Source organism: the organism of the source record quoted next, unplaced genomic scaffold (assembly GCF_019419815.1).
Source record: "Pyrus x bretschneideri cultivar Hongxiangsu unplaced genomic scaffold, Pyrus_bretschneideri_v1 Contig2, whole genome shotgun sequence".
Classification (NCBI taxonomy): Eukaryota; Viridiplantae; Streptophyta; class Magnoliopsida; order Rosales; family Rosaceae; genus Pyrus; species Pyrus x bretschneideri.
Genome location: NW_025999501.1, coordinates 11,063,744 through 11,085,135, shown reverse-complemented (window position 1 = coordinate 11,085,135; position 21,392 = coordinate 11,063,744). Strand labels below are relative to the sequence as shown.

Sequence of the window (21,392 nt, the reverse complement as noted above, 5' to 3'; positions counted from 1 at the left end):
CTAATCCTATCTCTTTGACTCCTTATCGTATGGCTCCCGCAGAGTTAAGGGAATTAAAAGTGCAGTTGCAGGAATTAGTGGATAAGGGGTTTATTCAGCCTAGTACTTCACCTTGGGGCGCTCCAGTGTTGTTTGTGAGGAAGAAGGACGGAACTCTGAGGCTGTGTATTGATTACAGACAACTGAATCGGGTGACGATTAAAAACCGTTATCCATTGCCTCGTATCGACGATTTGTTTGATCAACTTCGAGGTGCCAGTGTATTCTCTAAGATAGACTTGAGGTCTGGGTACTATCAGCTGAAGATTAGTAGAGATGATGTTCCTAAGACGGCGTTCAGGACTCGTTACGGCCATTACGAGTTTCTAGTTATGCCGTTTGGGTTGACAAATGCACCAGCAGCTTTTATGGATTTAATGAATCGAGTGTTCCAGCCTTACTTGGATAGATTTGTTATTGTTTTCATTGACGATATTTTGGTGTATTCTAAGTCCAAAGCGGAGCATGTTCGACATCTTACTTTAGTGTTGAAGAGATTAAGGGAACACCAATTGTATGCTAAGTTTAGCAAGTGCCAATTCTGGTTAGATCAAGTTGCATTTTTGGGGCACATCATTTCTGCTCAAGGTATTTTGGTTGATCCTCAGAAGATTGCAGCTGTGGAGAGTTGGGAACAACCACGAACAGTCACTGAGGTGAGAAGTTTCCTTGGTTTGGCGGGGTATTATCGAAGATTCGTTAAGGATTTTTCGGTGATTGCCTTGCCACTGACGAGGTTAACGAGGAAGGAAATGAAATTTGAGTGGGATGATAAATGTGAACAGAGTTTCCAGCAATTGAAGCATTGTCTCACTCATGCACCTGTTTTGGCACTTCCGGACGATAATGGTGAATTTGAGGTTTATAGTGATGCTTCCTTGAATGGTCTGGGATGTGTATTGATGCAGCATGGTAGGGTGATTGCTTATGCTTCGCGGCAATTGAAACCCCATGAGATGAATTACCCTACACATGATTTGGAGTTGGCTGCTATTATCTTTGCGTTGAAGTTGTGGAGACACTACCTTTACGGGGAGAAGTGTAGGATCTTCACAGATCACAAGAGTCTCCAATATCTCTTTACTCAGAAGGAACTTAATCTTCGTCAAAGGAGGTGGTTGGAGTTACTCAGCGATTACGATTGCACGATTGACTATCACCCTGGTCGTGCGAACGTAGTGGCTGATGCACTTAGCAGAAAGTCACAGGGCCGCATTAATGCGTTGTATGCGAGTCATGTTCCTCTTTTGGTGGATTTGCGTGCTACAGGAGTAAGATTGGAAGCAGAAGATCGAGAAGTAGCATTACTTGCTAATTTTCAAGTTAGACCAATTCTTGTTGATCGGGTGCTTGAAGCTCAATTAGTTGATCGGGAGATTCAAGAATTGATCCAAGCTCGAGAACAAGGAAGGAGGAGAGACCTCAGAGTGCGTGTTTCGGATGGCATGTTACTGCAGGAGGGAAGAATGTTCGTGCCTAATGATGGGGATTTGAAGAAGGAAATTCTCGATGAAGCACATATCTCAGCTTACGCCATGCATCCAGGAGCTACTAAAATGTATCATACCATTCGACCATTCTACTATTGGCCGGGTATGAAAAGGGAGATAGCTGAGTATGTGAGCAGGTGTGCTGTTTGTCAACAGGTTAAAGCAGAAAGAAAGAAGCCGTTTGGGCTGTTGCAGCCGCTTCCCGTTCCAGAATGGAAATGGGAAAATATCACCATGGATTTTGTGTACAAGCTTCCGCGTACACATAACGGCTTTGATGGCATTTGGGTGATCGTTGATCGGCTCACTAAGTCGGCACATTTTATTCCAGTAAGAGAGAAGTATTCTTTGAGCCGGTTAGCGGAATTATTCATTTCAAAAGTTGTGAAATACCATGGTGTTCCTGTAAGTATTGTCTCGGATCGTGACCCACGGTTTACATCGAAGTTTTGGGTAGCTTTTCAGGAAGCTTTGGGTACGAGACTGCTTTACAGTACGGCATATCATCCACAGACAGACGGACAGTCAGAGAGAACTATTCAGACCTTGGAAGATATGCTGCGAGCTTCAGTACTAGAATTCAGTGATGCTTGGCACCAACGGTTAGATTTGATGGAATTTGCTTATAACAACAGTTTCCATTCGAGTATTGGCATGGCGCCATTTGAAGCCTTGTATGGCAAAGCTTGTCGTACACCGTTGTGTTGGTCAGAGGTTGGAGAAAGAGCCTTGGTAGGTCCGGAGATTGTTGAGGAGACTACTCAGAATATTCAGGTAATTAGGTCAAACCTGAAAGTAGCTCAGGACAGGCAGAAAAGTCTAGCAGATCGACATGCTACGGACAGAGTGTATGAAGTCGGAGATTGGGTATTTCTGAAACTTTCACCGTGGAAAGGTGTCGTGCGGTTTGGAAAGAAGGGGAAGTTGAGTCCCAGGTACATCGGACCATACATGGTCACAGAACGAGTTGGTGAGGTAGCTTACAGGTTGGAGTTGCCTCCAGAGCTGGCTAGAGTGCACAACGTTTTTCACGTGTCTATGCTCCGACACTATGTTGCTGATCCGTCGCATGTGATACCTCCTCAACCTCTGGAGATTAATCTAGACTTGACGTATGACGAGGAACCATTAACGATCTTAGATTGGAAAGAGAAGGTTCTGAGGAACAAGACGGTGAACTTAGTGAAAGTCTTGTGGAGGAATCATTCTGTAGAAGAAGCTACATGGGAGACAGAAGATCGAATGAGGGATAGATACCCTAGATTGTTCTTCGACTACTAGGGGTTATATTTGGTTGTTTTGAATTTCGGGACGAAATTCTATTAAGGTGGGTAGGTTGTGACATCCCGTCCCAAATTTATAAAACGTTCGTGCAAAATTACCATTTTACCCCTAGTGCGTTAAAATTTCATTTAGTGTGGCTTCGGGTAGTGTGGGAATGTGTGAGACACACACACCCACCTGTCATTTTCTCTTTTCCTCTACCTTTCCCTAAATCACTCTTTTCTGTCTCTTTGTCTCTCTCTCTCCCCGAGCTCATCTTCTTCCTCTTTCTTCTTCTCTCTTCAAACACACACGGACACACACACACATACAATCAAACCTTCACAAATCAAGAAACAAATTACACCATCGAACTCGTGAAGTGGAGAGGAGTCCAGTGGTGCTATTTTCAGGTGAGGAATCTTACGTTTTCACGTCGTTTCGACGAACTCCGTTTTGAGCACTATTCATGCAAAATTAATCTAGCATGTTTTTGGACATTCTAAGCTTGTAGATGTGTTGGTGAGGTCCTAAGGAGCTTGGGAATGCTTCGTTGGGTGAATTTGGACGTCGGGAAAGCAAGGTTCAAAGTTGGCCGATTCTAAATTGTGTGGACAGGTATAATTCCTTGATTTTTAGGCCTTAAAAGTAGTCTAACGTGATTCTACTAGTCCTAAGCTTCATTTTGGTATAAAGAACGTGAAAAATGGTTGAAAAACGAGTGAGAAAATGAAGTTTGAAAATTTTCCAGTTTTCCGGCGACGGCGGCGGCGCCGGCGACGGCGGCGGCTCGCCGGAGAAGACAGGGGAATATTCCGTTGGACTTAACGGAATATTCCTACAGGACTAACGGCGTCAGTCAACGGAATATTCCGTCAGTCAACGGAATATTCCGTCGGTGTGCCGTGCACGTGGCCGCGCGTGGGGGCGCGTGGACCCGTGCCATTCCAGGCGCGTGGGGGCGCGTGCGTGGTCCAAAAATTATTATAAAAATATGTGTGTGATCGTGAGGTTGTGTAGATCAATTTGGTATATTCATTTGTCCAATTTGAGCAATGTATGAGAAATTATTACGAAGAGTTGGTTATGTGCTTTGAAATTGACGTTTTCGTAGCTTTTTCGCTTATAGGTGATACGTACTCCGAGGTCGAGCGTATTCACTCGAGGCAGGGGGGCTACGACCCTTCCAATTATCAGTGAGTGGGCTTTTGGTTTTCCGTATATACCTATATACGTTTATATTCCCAGAAATTGTTTAGGAAAGGTTAATTGTTTTATGCCATGCATCATATGTTTATCGTTCATGCATCATCACATGTATTAGTAGTGGCACACATATATATATGCGTATTGGGTGCTGTGGATGCCCAGGTAAGTGCCAGGTAAAGGTTATTCGTATTTTACATTCAGCAGTAGTTGGAGATGCTTAGCGAGCTCATAACCTGATTCCCCGGTGTTAGTGCTCGCCTTGAGCAAGGCCAGCCTTCACGTGATGTTCACCTCCCCTGCACCTTATGCTCAGCTTGGATCCAAGCTAGGTGCGTAGCCTGTCGTACAGACCACATGAGGTGGGTTCGACTCGTAGGTGACGTGCGATTATTCGCCCAGCTTCACGTGATCGTAGCACTAGAGCGTATTTATACGCAACACCCAGTCCTGTCGTACAGACCACATTAGGTGGTTCCGACTCGTGGGCAGGTTCAGTTGTTTAGTTATTGTGAATGAGATTTGAGCTCTATATGCAGCCGTACAGGTCACTTTAGGTGACTCCCGGTTATTAGTAACGTGTTATTGATATGTGTTATGCTTGAACATTTACGTTTATTATGAGATTCTGATGTGATATATTCTCGAGCATGAATGGCATATATTGGAACATATCTGGCATATCTATACATACGTATATACTTTCACTTTCTGGGATGTATACAGGTTTTACGGCGAGGGGTTAGAAGTATTTTGTTAAAGAGTTTTCAAAGAGCTTTGTTTTTGCCCACTCACGCTTTTGTTTTACGCCCCTCCAGGTTCTAGTTGCTAGCGGTTGCGGTGGTCTTCCCAGAGGGCGTCCCGGCATTTCTGACAGATACTCACCAATGTAGGGTCACCTTCGGGTGTATTGTTGTCGTAGTATTCTCTTTGGACTGTTGTAGTCTCGCTCTGAACTGGGTGTCTCACGTACGCTAGTACTTGTCTTAGTACTTTGTATGCTAGTTTTTAATTTATTCGTACTTTTATATTACTTTACTTAGCTTCCGCACGTGCACATGGTTACGTCACCTCCGAGTGACGGCCAGCACGCCCTGATCTCGGTCGGGGTGTGTCATTATAACTGGGTATGGATTGTTTTTTCCTAGTTACTTGGATATGATGCCATTTTACTAAAGAGTAAAATGTTATTAGATAAAGTGGAATGGTGCGCACCAGGTAAAGAAGCCACATATCTGATGTTACATTCACTTTGTTTATGAGTAATACTCTTAAGAAACAAATCAGAATAGAAACCCATTTATGTTATCATAATTAAGTGGGAGATGTTGGAATATGATTATGATAACATGGTTTTCACAATATGTGTAATCATGTGTGAATGTACACCATAACATTGGTGTATTGATATACAAATGATTGTAATGAAATAAGTTAATTAATTAATAAAGGAAATAATATAATTATTTATTTAATTACTTAATGATAAAGGGATATGAACAGTTGTATTCAAACATGAAAAGTGAAGACCACAACTCCTCCATAAAGGTTATTTCATCTCTATATATTTGTCAAATCTTTTTTTGTCAGATTCATTCAATTCCATACTCACTCTCTGTTCATATCCTTCACACCATATTGTGATCGATAGTCTAACGACATCCATTTCTGATCCTGTGAATACCCAATTTCTATTAAAAAACACCAACTACTTGCATATTATAAATTTTTTGTTATATACAAATTACAGTCGAAGACATACATATCAATTTTTTTTATAGAGAGGAATGAGTCATTGGCTATAAATAGTAAATACAATTGGATAGAGGCCATTTAGTATGGTTTAGTGATATTTCTCTTCACTGGTAAGTGAGAGGTCTTAGGTTCGATTATCGCCAAATGCGAATTTGAACAACTTTTTTGCTAGCCTATTATGAGGCTAAGCCCATCCTCTCTTTAGTGTAGATATTATCAATTGTTCAAAAAAAAAAAAAATTGAACAGAGTGCCAAAGGTTAATTTTAGTATTTCACTTCGGGGTTAAATAATATGGAACATAGCGGGCAACCATGTGCAGCAAACAAATCATGAGAGATATTGGAAAGTGCAATGCAAAAGCCAATGCCATGCTCGTTGCGGGAAGAAGGAACCAATCTCCTTCTCCAAGTATCAAAGATAAATGTTAATGTTAGTACGAAAATTAACGTTAAATTATAAGGTGATAAAAAGTTCATAGAGTCTCACTTTAAGAGGTTTCATTTTTATTTCTTTAAGTATCAGATAACAAATACAATGATCAAATGATATGGAAGCTCATCTTCTAATATTATCAATTTCCATAAACAATTATGACAAATAATGCCAAATATATGGATCCCTTCTCATATTTCAGTCTTATAGCTTAAGTCCAAATCCGACAAAACTTACCTGCAATCCAAATTTCAAAATGGTGGCATGGTGGTATCCAAGTCTATTAGGCGATGCCATTTAGGCAAACCTCTTTTGACGTTTGGATTTTTTGTCACCAACATTGAACAAATCCGAATGATGAACCTCTCCTTATCCTAATCCACCAACATACGCTGCCATATGAATACATGGGTGCGTGGGTATAAATTGCCCTGGGTCCGACTGTGAGAGATGACATTATTATGACCCTCCAAAATAATAATATAATAATAATTACAAGTAGGGGATATGCCGTTATTGTGACATTTAGTAAATATTTTTTTATACAAAAGCTCCCCTATATGGTATTCTAGTGAATAGGATGTTAGGTTTCTACTCATATGTCCTAGGTTCGAACTCCCTCTCTGTAATAATAGCAAAATTTAAAAATAAATGACACAAAAGCTTCTTCTCACTTAACATAATATTATTCGCCTGATGCGTTATGTGAAAATATTTACGTGCAGTGTGCGTTGCTTTTCAAGACAAGGCAAAATTTTATGATGGTCTTGTTATTATATAATATTATTAAATTATTAATCAATTTACGGATTATAATATAAATGAATGATTTATTCCTTTTTCATAAACCTCATTTGATCACTATTGCACTACAATGAAATTGGGACATGGATTGTCTGCCTCCCACTTCCGGTGCCCTTCCGTGCTTTTTTGTTTGTGTGGTTACGGTTAAGCCACGTCAACATTTTATATTACTATTCATTTTTGTCTTATTATCTCTATAAAAAAAACAATATAAAATGTTGACGTGATTTAACCGTGACCACACAAAATAGGAGGGCACGGGAGGACACCGAAAATAGAAGGGCAGACAATCCTTGTTCATGAAATTGACACTTTTTTCCCAGGATCTTGTGCTTTATAAACCTTCATTATGCCAATTTAGGCCATAGTACCAAACCAAACAAATGTATAATTTGCTGTCGCAATTTTGAAGAGAGACTTACAACCACAAATCGGTAAGTAGGAATAGCGTAAGCAACTGCTTTAATAAGGACCTCTCGTCCAGCAAGAGAAAGAGAGTTTGATTTCCATCCTAGAATTTTTGTGCTTTATAAGATGCTTAACAAATGCCAAGATATTTCCCCGGGTCATTGCCACCATCCAAAAGTTCACTTTGTAGGCATGCATGTAAAATAGTCCTCCACCAAATATCTCGTTAAACTCCGTCCATCAGACTTCACAATTAGACAAAGCTCAGTGAATTATATTCAAGTTGATATGTACTTTCTACATCTTGAAAACTGACTATTATTTTTATTCCGTTGGATAAATCCGAATGATGAACCTGTCCTTATCCTAACCGGAAGAGGATCCTCTCCGGAGCCGGTTTCACCGCAGTCTTCGGATCTTCTTTCTCCCTCTTCTTTCTCTGCAGGTGGAAAGAATCCGGAGGCTCCGGTGGAACCTATGATCTTAGGCAACAAAAGCATGAATATTTTTTTTTTAAAATTTCAAATGAAAAAATAAAACTAATCAAACTCATTCACCAAATGATGCACAAAGCATACAACTTTGAAACCCAATCCCTATTATTAGTATTACACACAAATTCTTGACAAGCAAAACCCACTTCCAATTCCATGTAGCAAAAATTCGAGATATATGGGTAGAAATCTAACATCTAATCTACTAGAATATTGGACCACATATCATTGTTAATATGTATGTTAGCCATATGAATTTGGGTTTGCGACTTTTGGTGTGGGTAGGTATAATATGGGTCAGCCATTGCTTGAGTGAACCCCATGATCATCATCCAAGGTTGCATACGTGGAATCTGCTTCACCGATGAGCTGGGTTATGGTAGAAGAAGAGTCGCTTAACATGAAAAGAAGGCAAGAGGTTCGAACTCCGCCTCACACGCTTGATTTTCTTACATTCTTTCTATAGTGAACAAGGATAATAAAATTGAAAAAATCACAATAAATACTTCGTTAAGTGTTGAAATTAAATATGCACACCTAAAACAAACAATAATAACGATCATCAATATGATATTATCGACGTTTTGGTATTTGCCCCTATAACAGGGCCGCTACTTTTAAGTTTTTGGTGGCCTAGAGAGAGAAATTAAAATGGGACCCTATTCGAAACATTATTTCACAAAAAAAATAAAATGTTTAAATTTTTTTCTTTATAATCTTTTTCTGGGCTTAAAACATAATAGTTTGACTAAAATAAGTACATAAGAATACATTCATTGAAAATTTATTCCTCTAGCATTTCCAGAGTCAAAATCATCATGCACACATTTTTCAAAATCCAGCCTTTACAATGTATCCTTCTCAAAGCACAAAATTGTCAGTTTATTTAACATTTCATGTGTCATAGTCGATTGTGTCAGTTCATTTAACCTTTCATGTGTCATGGTCGATTCAACAACTTCAATCGTATTATTTTTTTTTTAGTTTCTTATATTATGAAAGAACTAAAACTAGGTTAGGAACCTAGAAATATTTGAAGGGAGATTGACAAGGAGAGAATGGAAAGAAAAAAGACGGAATACTGTTGTTTGCACTATAGGTTTGGGAAGATATAATTATTTTTTTATTTTCGTTTTGTCAATATATAGTTTGTTTGAGCTCCTATGCCACATTAGAGTTGTATTCTTCGAAGAAATAATATTTTTTATGTACACTATTGTTAAATATATATATATATATATATATTATATTCATATTAGCATTTCAAAATTTTGATTGTACACTCCTCATCAGAATAATTTTATTTTTAAATGTAGAAATTTTGAAATACATAATTTAGAATATCAATAATAATTCTCTTTTAGATATGTATACTAATAAAAAAATAATAATTTAAGGCCTCGAGCGGTCGACCTTCCCACCCTTGCTCAGGAAGGGCCCTACCTATAAAGCTAGGTTCTAACAACACTTAAGTATCTAAGACAAATTGATTTTGCTTTATAAGAGTGACTGGGTGTCAAAGAGAACTTGCTATTTTTCAATGAACAATGTTTGTCTATTCGAAAGAACTTATACTCAAAATTTTTCGTGTTTGAATCACATAGTTTTGTATTTATGATTAGAACCGTTCATATTATGAATCATTTTGTAAAGATCATCTCTGCAAAAAATGAATTAAAACCAAGGTCATTTAGTTCATCTATTGTAACAAATTTATAGACGGTTCGTAATATTCTTATCAATTATGTTTATCTATTTTTATACAATTCGATGACTAAACGACCTTAGTTTAATTGATTTTTTGTAAAAGTGATATTTATAGAGTAATTTATAATATAAACGGTTCCGATTATAGACACGAAGTTCTATGAATCGACAACGAACAACTTTGCGTAGGAACTCCTACTCATCCTTTGAATAACCAAATATTATTCTTTTTCAATTATGTGTCTGTCTAGTAGATAAATTGAATAGAATGTTTTGTATTAGGGTAATGCTAGGAGATCAAATTTTTTAATTAAATTTTGTAAACCAAATGATATGAATGTTAACGATTGAATTATTACTTAAGTGTTAATTAACGTGCTTACTTTCTATTTGTGATATATCATTTATCTTGCAAATTTAATGAAAATTTCGATATTTCTAACATTATCTTTTGTATTAATAATGGAGAAATAATATAGTACGCGATTCCTAAGTGAGATTCACCATTTTCATTTCCACGTCGAACATTTGCTCCTACCTACACCATTGTATTGTTTTAACCCTTCTTTTTCTTTTTCTTTTTTCAAGTATTTTACCTAATAATAGTCTAATGCCAAATTATAGCCATATGAATTTCATGTCCAACTTGAGATTAGAAATGTAATAATATAACTAATGCTCAACTTTTAATTAACTTCGCCAAATTTAGTATCATAACTCAATTAAGTTTTGAAAAAGCTTATAATATAAGTTTATCCAATACTTTTCAATATTACACTTTATGAAACCGAATGTCATCCACCCTTAAATGTATGTAAGTTTTCCTCTACATTCGCATATCCACACACCAGACTAGCCGCTCTCTATAAAACTAGAAATTCACAAATTCAAAGATCAAAGACTAAAACCAAACGTTTAATGAAGCATTGAACAAGACACGCTGTCGTTAATCATCAACCACGTATAACATATCCATCATTGAGATATGCCTGAAATTCTAAATTTGTAGAAATTTAAGTATTCTTTTATAATTTTTTTGAAAAGAATTGAGAAATCTGGTTGAAAAGAACTGAAAATTCTTGCCAATATTTATACACACCTAAGTTCTAACTGTAAAAAGATTTAGAAGTTTCAATTTATCCTCCATATTCCATAATATTTATTTTCTCTGAAAAAAAATATATAAATAAACATTGGCCAGCATATGAGTGTTAGCTACAAAGCCTACAACACTACGTGAGGACATGATGATGAACCTAGGCCCATAATCCTGGCCCAACTTTATATGGGAGTTGGAATTTTTACTTGGGCCAACAAGATCGGAATTGCCACCAGCACCTCTCTCGCGTGGTACTTTATGTTGGCCAATTCGGCTCGATATAAGTCAAATGAACCGTGTGCATCATCAAATATTGAAGGAGTACAGCTGTAATCTATATTATTCGAATTAAGAACAAGTAAAGCTACTTGCTTCGCATACTTGGAGCTACTCTTTTCATACCTCTAGTAATAATTTTATTCCGTTAACTTCTTCCCATTAGGTTCTTCAATTTGTTTGAATATACTACTCTATCTGTGGTTGCTCTTGTTAATAAGGGCAATCGTTAAAACCTTTATTTCATAACCTTCTGGCTTAATGGAATTTATTTGTTTTTTGGATTATAATTGTACGCCTTCAATATGCTGCTTATTCAACACTGCACATGTGTGGATCTATACCCTCTCATATGTTGCTTATTGAGCTCTGCACTTCGATCAATTGATTCAGGAATGTCCTAAAGGTTCTCTTCGTAAATTCTTAGTTATTTTTAAGCGAAAAAAAGAAGAAGACAGAAAGATAGACGAAAAACTTTGAAACGCTAATTAGTACGGAAAACACTAATTAGTACGGAAAATTGCATAATATCACCATAAACTTCTATGTTTGTGAGCATAGACTAAAATTTTTCCTGATTAATTATGTGAAATTCATGTTATGTGACAAGTTTTGACACCTACGTTCAACTCCCTCGAATTTCATCCATTTTTCTACTAAATAAAAAAAAATGTTACTCTTATCACATATTTGTATCATCTATTTGATAAATATGGGACTCACATGTGTTAGTGGACCATACCTCTATTAGAGAGATGATACAAATAATTGTACAAATATGTGGTAAATGTAGCATTATTCATTAAATAATATTCACATGCAGTGCATGTGGCTCCTTTTAAGGATGTTATTGTAATTAGACACGCATGGAATGTCAAATGTCATTTGGCTGGTGCTATTCACACACTCATTTTTACCTCCCACACATTCTTCTTAATTTCTGACAGTTGGATCAAATGAATTGAAAAAGGTTAAAGGACAAAATCCACATAGTGTGTATGAGGTAAAAGTAAGTGTATAAATAGCATTGTCGTATTATTTAGTTGCCACATCTAAATTGGTTGCTATGTGATGAGGTTGTTCTTGTTAGAGTATGAGTATGAGATTGAGAGTTTTAGTGGCCACTAAGAATGTTTTACTAGAAGAGTAGTGCTAATCCTTATTGGCTTGGGATTGCAATAGAACTTTAAATTTTATTTTTTGAACAACAACGATAGAGTGATTTTATTGATAGGAACCAAACAAAAAAAAAATGATAGAGTGATCTATTGATAGGAACCGAACAATACAAGAGGGTACCAAATTCAGGGCATCTAATCTTTGTGTTAGACTACCTATGTACCCTAGGACAGGATCAAGCCCATACGTAATTCATCCTTTGTAAAACTCTAACATTTCTTCTGATACTTTATAGTGGAAAACATAGAGTTCCATATTAAATTAACAATCATATGTCAACCAAGATTTGTCATTTCGTTGTTCACATATCTCACATGTTTTCCAACTCCATTCCACAATCACATGAACTTATTGATTCAATGACTCAAAGATGCATTATGTAACTGTGTAAACCAATCAAATAAAGTAATAATTCTGGAAATGTAATAAAGCAATCATTGTATTTCCCTATCTGGATCCCAAGCAATGTTATGATCGCTAATTTACCAACATAATTATTTATCGTGAGCAATTTCAGACTAACTCCAAACCACTCAATGAAATCCCACTAGAAAATGGTCACCCATCATGGATCTACCAAGCACAACCTCTCCTTATAGCCTTAGGTAGGCAATGATCACCTATCGCAGATATACTAAGCATGATCACCCTATAGTACGTATGGTCCCCCATCGTGGATATACCAAGTAGGACCATATCCTATAGTACTTGGTAGTATCATCTATTGCAGATATACCAAACATGATCAGCCCTAAAATGTGTATGGTCTCACCATTGTGGATATACCAAGCAGAACCATATGCATAACCTAATCGTGTAGGCAGTGATTACTCATCACAGACATACCAAGCATGATTACCCCTAAAATACGTATGGTCTCCCCTTATAGATATATCAAGCAGGACCATCCATGTACCACACTGCTACATGGTGTAGTCACATCATCACACAACCTACCTCCTACATCAACACGACAACACCTAAGATTTACAGCATGAGCACATACACTATCAATTTCTCATGACAATCTTGTCATACAGGCACACAAATTTTACATAATACTAATAATAGGGTTTCAAACTCATATTTTCATACTAGTAATCATACATATCATTTGTAACATCTAGAAGTTTAATAAACACGTACATCACGATAAGGTACCACTTCATGTAATCCAAGGTGCACATTAACTGGAATAGCTCGCTAACTGAGATAGGCCCACTAGGCTCTACCAAGTCTCTAGGAATGCTAATTTTATTTATTTAAGAACGATTTGAAACTTGTTGACCAAAAGTCAATTCTTGGTCAACTTGGACAAAGGAATGGTCAACAACCCTAGTAATCCAATTTGGGAGATCCGTACATCAGATTTCCGATCCGTAACTTCATAAGGGCTCATTTTTCTCCTAGAACAACATATTAAAATTTTGTGAAGATCCGACGGTCGGATCACTGCCAATTGCAAATTTAAGTGGTAAACCACTACGAAGCTATTAACACATCAAAATTGCACAAAAATGATGCAAAAAAATAGATTCAAGGCATCAAAATTAGCCTAACAGGGTCCCGGGCCAAAACCCGAAATCAACATTGGACTGAATATTCACAAAACGGATGCTTTTACCAATTTTGTTCATCTGTTTTTATACATTTCGATGATTAAAAAACTTTAGTTTTAATTTTTTTTTTTGCAGAGGCGATATTTACCAATTTTGTTCATCTGATTTATAACATGAATGTTTTTTTTAATCATAAACACGAAGTTGAATGAATCGTCAACGAACAATTTGAGTATGAACTCTTACACATTCATTGAGTAGCCAAGTAATAGGTTCGAATCTTAGGAATAATTCTTATAGCTGTTTTGTTTGGAAAATTAAAATCTTTTAGCCAATATATTATAGCAAATACATGAACGGTTCATAATGCTTTTACCAATTCCGTTCATATGTTTCTATATAGTTCGAAGACTAAACGACTTTAGTTTTAATTGATTTTTTGCAGATGCGATATTTATAGAATGATTTATAATATGAACGGTTTTGATCATAAACACGAAGTTCAATGAATCGGTAAAGAACAATTTGAGTAGGAACTCTTACACATCCACTGAGTAGCTAAGTATTAGGTTCGAATCTTAGGAATAATTCTTATTATTCGGAAAATTAAGTTCGTTTAGTCAATCGGTTGTACCAAATACATGAACGGTTTCTAATTCCTTTACCAACTCCGCTCATCTATTTTTATATAGTTTGATGACTAAACGTCTTTAGTTTTAATTGATTTTTGCACGGTTCTCATTATAAACACGAAGTTCAATGAATCGGCAACGAACAATTTGAGTAGGAACTTTTACACATCTGTTAAGTTTCCAAGTATCATTCAATGTTTAACGGCAATTTTATGTGTGGGTATTCTTTAAACAACCTGACCAATCTACCCTATACACCTATGGTGGGATACGTTGAGTCGGGTTTAATGATCAACGTTTTTGGATTTGTGTTATAACCCGCCCACCCATGAACAAAGGGATTAGTAGTTGGATTTAAACTGTTAACCCATAGAAACTCAGACTCGCTCAAACTCTATTCTTTTCTTGATGAGATGCTGATAATCCTCATTACTTGAAAGCATTCGCAAGCAAGGTCACAAATCTTGGAAGCATTAGTCCATCTTCAACCTGCAAAAACACCCAACCCAAACTGAATGTGGGTAGTTTGGGTAAGTTGGTGATTAATGTTGTTCGATAATGGGTTGAGGTTTAACGCGGCCCAACCCACGCATGTCCACTCCTAACCATTGTGCCATTGTGCATAAGCACTAAGGCGTATCTAACCCTAATCTGTTTTTAGTTCTTTCTTCTTCTTTTTTTGGTGAAAAGTTGCTTTATTCCTACACAATAATTACACAAGAAAAGGCCCATATACATACACAAACAAAAATAAGGACCTCAAAAGCAACTAAAGAGCCCAAAACAAAAGTGTGAGCCTGAAACAAAGAAAACACTGAAACAAATTTTAGCAGCTTCAACCCCCCGTAGCTGGAAAGTCGCTTACCAACCAACAAAAACGAACGTTTCCTGCACACACTTGAAAACATTCTAAACAGATCCCCCAAACTCGAAGAGAATTAAGGGAAAACAGAACCCCAAAGCAAATCCCCAAACACTGTTGAGCACCACACCGGTAGCGACCACACATCAGAAGAAGCTTGCGAGAAGAAGCAACCCGTTAGCAACTGGGCCAACAAAGTGAAACCCAAAACGAAGGAAGCCAGTGGGAAAGAGCAACCCACTAGCAATAGTGCCATCAAAGGCAATCCCAAGGAAGGAGGTGGTGTGAACACCCGAGCGAAAACTACACACCTTTCAGGTAAAATGCGAAAAATCACGGTACAAAGATGTAGAAGGCAAACCAGGATGTGAAGTCAAAAAAGAATGAGGCTGATTGGGTTGAAGATGGAGTGAACTGCCAAGAAAGTGGAGGAAAAAAAGAGAAAAAGATGGAAAGAAGATGCAAAGAAAGGGAAAAAGGAAGAAACGGCAGAAGGAAAAAAAGGAAAAAAAATGGAAGGAAGGAAGAATGAAAGTGGAAGGGAGAAGAGAAGGGAGAACAAAGGGGGAAAAGTGGAAATGAAGTGGAAGGAAGGAAGGAAACCAGGGAAAAATGGGCTACAGACAGAGAAATTAGGGGCACAAGAAATGGGAAGAAAGTGGCGATCAGGCCCCTGGAGAGGGGGAAACGGAAGCTCAGGGAGAAAGAAATGAAAAGAAAAATGGAAAATGAGAAGAAGAGGACTGCCGCCGACCCTAGTTATGGTCCATTAGATTGTGCTGGGTGGATTTGACATGTTGTTTTAACCATATTATTGATGTATTGTAATTGAAATCATAATCACAAGCCAGCCTAGATTTCCCAATATATAACACTTGTATGAAAAATAAAAAATAATAAAAATGATTCCGAAAAATATCAAAAAATAATAAGCCAACCTAGATTTCCCTATGTATAGTCGCTTAGAGCATCTCCAAGGGAGATGTCAAATTTTAAACATAAAATTTAAATTTAAAGGTTTATAAATATGTAGCACACTGATTTTTTTTTTTTAATTTTGTTATCCAACTGATATGTCAAATGTAAACTATTATTTATTAAATTATTTACTTTCTATAGTTGTAATTAGTATTTTTTTTAAAACAAAAGATAAGAATAAAAATTATGAAAAGCATTTAGTAATTTCTAAAAATAGATTTGAAGTAGCTGTGAAATTTGACAGCAATTTCCTCTGCTACCATTCTATGTCATGCCATATAGGAATTGGTAGTTCGGCTAGAAAACACTAGTGATGTTTTTTTTTTTTTTCACCGTTATTGCTGATGTGAACTTTTTGACATATCTTTTTAAGATGCTCTTAGAAAATAAAATAATAGCGGAAAATTTTGAAATGTCATCTAAATTTATACATATTTTTAATTTTTCATTTATAGTAAAATTTTAAGCAATTTCTCATACAAATTTTCTGAAATCATTAATTTGTCATCTCACACTAATTATATTAAGTTTTTCATCCAAAAGTTCGACTTTTAACCTCATTTTTCACAAGCTTATTTATTTATACAAAGATATATGCATGCTAGGGTGGGTTATGACATCCCGTCCCGAAAATATAGAAAACGTGCGTGTGAAATGACATTTTTACCCCTAGATCGTTTCTTTTACGTTATTTGTTGTTTTGTGTGGTGTTGCCAAGGGTTGGGCCACACACACACACACACTGTCACTCTCCTTCACCCTCTGTCTTTTCCCCTCTCTCTCTCTCTCTCTCCCGTGCTCCCATTTCTTCTTCTTCTTCTTTCGAACGTACGGACCACACCCAAAACCCCTCAAACCTTGGCAGATCGAGGGAACTAAGGCCATATTCGAGCTCGTGAGGTCGAAGGGAGCACGATCGTACCATTTTCAGGTAGGAACTTCAACGTTTTCACGTCGTTTTCACAAGGTCCGATTTGAGTACTATTCATGTGAACGTAAATTCTTACGTTTTTGGGTGTTTGAAGCTCGTAGGTGGTTTGGTGAGGTCCCAAGGAGCCTCGGAGTGCTTCGTTTGAACAGTTTTGACGTCGGGATCACCGTGGTCGGAGTTGGCCAGTTTTGGTTAGTTTGCACAGGTAATTTCTGGTGGTTTTTTATCGTTAAAACTTGTATATCGTTATTCTCCTAGTTCTAGGCGTCATTTTGGTTCAAGAATCATGAAAAATGGTTGAGAAACGAGTGAGAAAACGAAGTTAGAAGTTTTTCCAGTTTTCCGGCGTCGGCGACGTCGCCGGAGTCTCGCCGGAGAAGGTGACGGAATATTCCTGACGCCGTTAACGGAATCTGTCAAAACTGATGGAATATTCCTAACGGCGTTAGTTGACGCCATCCGTGTGCACCGCACGTGCCTGCGCGTGGCCGGCGCGTGTGGCCGTGCCTTGGCTGGCGCGTGTGGCCGTGCCTTGGCTGGCGCGTGGGGGCGTGTGCGGCGGTGGAAAATTTTTCTAAAAATATGGGTGTGTTCCTGAGGTTGTGTAGAGCACGTTGGTATATTCAATTGTCCATTTTGAGCAATGTATGAGAAGTTATTACGAAAGGATGGTTATGTGCTTTATAATTAATGTTTTTATAGTATTTTCGCATTTAGGTGATACGTATCCCGAGGACGAGTGTGCTCATTCGAGACAGGGGGGCTACGACCCTTCCACATACCAGTGAATGGGCTTTTGATTTCCGTATATACCTATATACATATAATTCCCAGAATTAATATAAATGCTTACTAGTGACATGCCATTCCTTTTGTGTTATTGATTGATATGCATGGTTAGTGGCATATATGTTGGTTTACATATTCATTCACATGTCATATATATATATATATATATATATTGGTGCGGTGGAGGCACAGGCAAGTGCCAGATAAGCGTTATTTAACATTTGCATTAAAAAGTGATTAGAGGTGCTTAGAGAGCTCATAACCTGGCTCTGATACCAAACTGACACACCCCGACCGAGATCAGGGCATGTTGGCCGTCACGTGGAAGTGACGTAGCCATGTGCACAGTGCGGAAGCGAATAGAATAGTAATATAAAAGTACGAGTAATTAAAAACTAGCATACAAGGTCAAAGTAAGTGTGCTAGCGTAAGTAAGACACTAAGTTCAGAGCAATAAGTCTACAGCAGTCCAAAATAAAATGACTCGATAATAGTGCACCCAAAGGTGACCCTACATCGGTGAGTGTCTGTCAGAAATGCCGGGACGCCCTCTGGGAAAACCACCGAACTTGCAAAGCAACTAGAACCTGGAGGGGCGCAAAACAAAAGCGTGAGTGGGCAAAAAAAAGCTCTTTGAAAACCATTTAGTAAAATACATTCTAACCCCTCGCCGTAAAACCTGTATACTTCCCAGAAAATAAACATACGTACGTATATAGATATGCCAAATCATGCTCAAGGATATGCCATACCAAATCTCATGGTGAAATGCAAGTGCTCAGGTATAAACCGTATCAATAACATATCACTGGCAGCCGGAGTCACCTAAAGTGACCTGTGCGGCTAAATCTAGAGCTCAAATCTCAATCTCAATAACTAAACCTGCCCACGAGTCGGAACCACCTATAGTGGTCTGTACGACAGGCCTGGGTGTAATACATATAAACGCTCTAGTGCTACGATCACATGAAGGCTGTGCGAATAATCGCGGGTCACCTACGTGTCGGAACCACCTATAGTGGTTTGTATGACAAGACTGTGCACCTAACTTGGATCCAAGCTGAGCGTGTGGTGCGGGAGGTGAACGACACGTGAAGGACTGTGCCATACTCTGGGCGGGAGCACTAACACCGGGGGTGCAGGTTATGAGCTCTCTAAGCACCTCTAATCACTTTTTAATGCAAATGTTAAATAACGCTTACCTGGCACTTACCTGTGCCTCCACCGCACCAATATATATATATATATATATATATATATATATATATGACATGTGAATGAATATGTAAACCAACATATATGCCACTAACCATGCATATCAATCAATAACACAAAAGGAATGGCATGTCACTAGTAAGCATTTATATTAATTCTGGGAATTATATGTATATAGGTATATACGGAAATTAAAAGCCCACTCACTGGTATGTGGAAGGGTCGTAGCATCCCTGCCTCAAATGAGCACGCTCGTCCTCGGGATACGTATCACCTAAATGCGAAAATACTATAAAAACATTAATTATAAAGCACATAACCATCCTTTTGTAATAACTTCTCATACATTGCTCAAAATGGACAATTGAATATACCAACGTGTTCTACACAACCTCAGGAACACACCCATATTTTTAGAAAAATTTTCCACCGCCGCACGCGCCCCCACGCGCCGGCCACGCGCAGGCACGTGCGGTGCACACGGACGGCGTCAACTGACGCCGTTAGGAATATTCTGTCAGTTTTGACAGATTCAGTTAACGGCGTCAGGAATATTCCGTCACCTTCTCTGGCGAGACTCCGGCGACGTCGCCGGCGCCGGAAAACTGGAAAAACTTCTAACTTCGTTTTCTCACTCGTTTCTCAACCATTTTTCACGATTCTTGAACCAAAATGACGCCTAGAACTAGGAGAATAACGATATACAAGTTTTAAGGGTCAAAAACCACCAGAAATTACCTATGCAAACTAACCAAAACCGGCCAACTCTGACCACGGTGATCCCGACGTCAAAACTGTTCAAACGAAGCACTTCGAGGCTCCTTGGGACCTCACCAAACCACCTACGAGCTTCAAACACCCAAAAACGTAAGAATTTACGTTCACATGAATAGTACTCAAATCGGACCTTGTGAAAACGACGTGAAAACGTTGAAGTTCCTACCTGAAAATGGTACAATCGTGCTCCCCTCGACCTCACGAGCTCGAATATGGCCTTAGTTCCCTCGATCTGCCAAGGTTTGAGGGGTTTTGGGTGTGGTCCGTACGTTCGAAAGAAGAAGAAGAAGAAATGGGAGCACGGGAGAGAGAGAGAGAGAGACAGGGGAAAAGACAGAGGGTGAAGGAGAGTGACAGTGTGTGTGTGTGTGGCCCAACACTTGCCAACACCACACAAAACAACAAATTACGTAAAAGAAACGATCTAGGGGTAAAAATGTCATTTCACACGCACGTTTTCTATATTTTCGGGACGGGATGTCACATGGGTGATAAATTAGTTTTCATTAACTTATGGTGAACTATTAAAATAGTACATTAGGCTCACTAACATGAAGTTTAACTAATTACAAGTTTTGAGAATTCAACGTGGCCAATCATGTTCATTAAAAATAAAAGGCAGTTGAAATGTTCCAAAGAACCTTGAAAATAAGTCATGTGCATTGAACATGCCTTATGTTGGATAAAAAACTTAACGGAGTTGGGGTGAGATGACAAATTAATTATTTTCAAAATTTGATATGATAAATTGCTTAAAATTTAAGCTTATATCTCTACTAATTAATAAAACACTTATTGTCCACCAAAACCTATAAAATTACAAGTTTAACCCTCTAATTAAAACAGAACATGAATAATAAATATGGGCAGAAATGTAATTTCACACAACCAAATTTTGCTGTTTTTTTTTTCAAAGTCTCACCCACATGTAATCTTAACGTATCTCTAATTAAAAAAATAAATAAAATAAATATTAAAAAAAAAACATCTCACTCTCACATTCTCTATCACTCTCTTCCACTCTCCTTCTATTTCAAAAACAAAAATAAATAAATAATTCACACACACTTTGTGTGTGCCCACATGCTAGTAACAAATTAAAAAAAGGAGTATAAGGTCATATGACAATTCAAAAAAAAATTCCAAATAATATTTAGTAACAACATTAGACATGAGAAAGCTAATAAGAATGCACAAAGCACATGTCAAGTGGAAACTGGTTAGTGTATCTTTTTATAGTTGTTGTTTTCAAGTTTTTTTATTTATTTGTAGTTTGTTACGGAGTCATTTGTCACTCTCACCAAAAATAAAAAAAAATGTGATATGTAGAAATTAGATTACCAAACATACCATTTTGCTTTCTAATGTCAAACAAAAGTGAAGTTCATTTCCTCTAATTTTTTTCGGGTGAATAAATTTAATTTGTAGCTTCAATCATATAAGAAGCAAATAAAAAACATGATTGATTCCTAATATTAAAGATATTTTTTCCTAA

The 21,392-nt window shown here is 37.6% G+C and overlaps 1 long non-coding RNA gene across 1 annotated transcript; it reads right to left on the bottom strand.

Annotated features, from left to right (window-relative positions):
* Positions 1-18,257: 18,257 nt before the first annotated feature.
* Positions 18,258-19,375, bottom strand: LOC125476914. Its single transcript, XR_007258140.1, has 2 exons — positions 19,328-19,375; positions 18,258-18,492 (listed from the first exon to the last, which is right to left on the bottom strand). It is a non-coding gene; the product is annotated as an uncharacterized LOC125476914 (long non-coding RNA).
* Between the last annotated feature and the right edge of the window lie 2,017 nt (positions 19,376-21,392).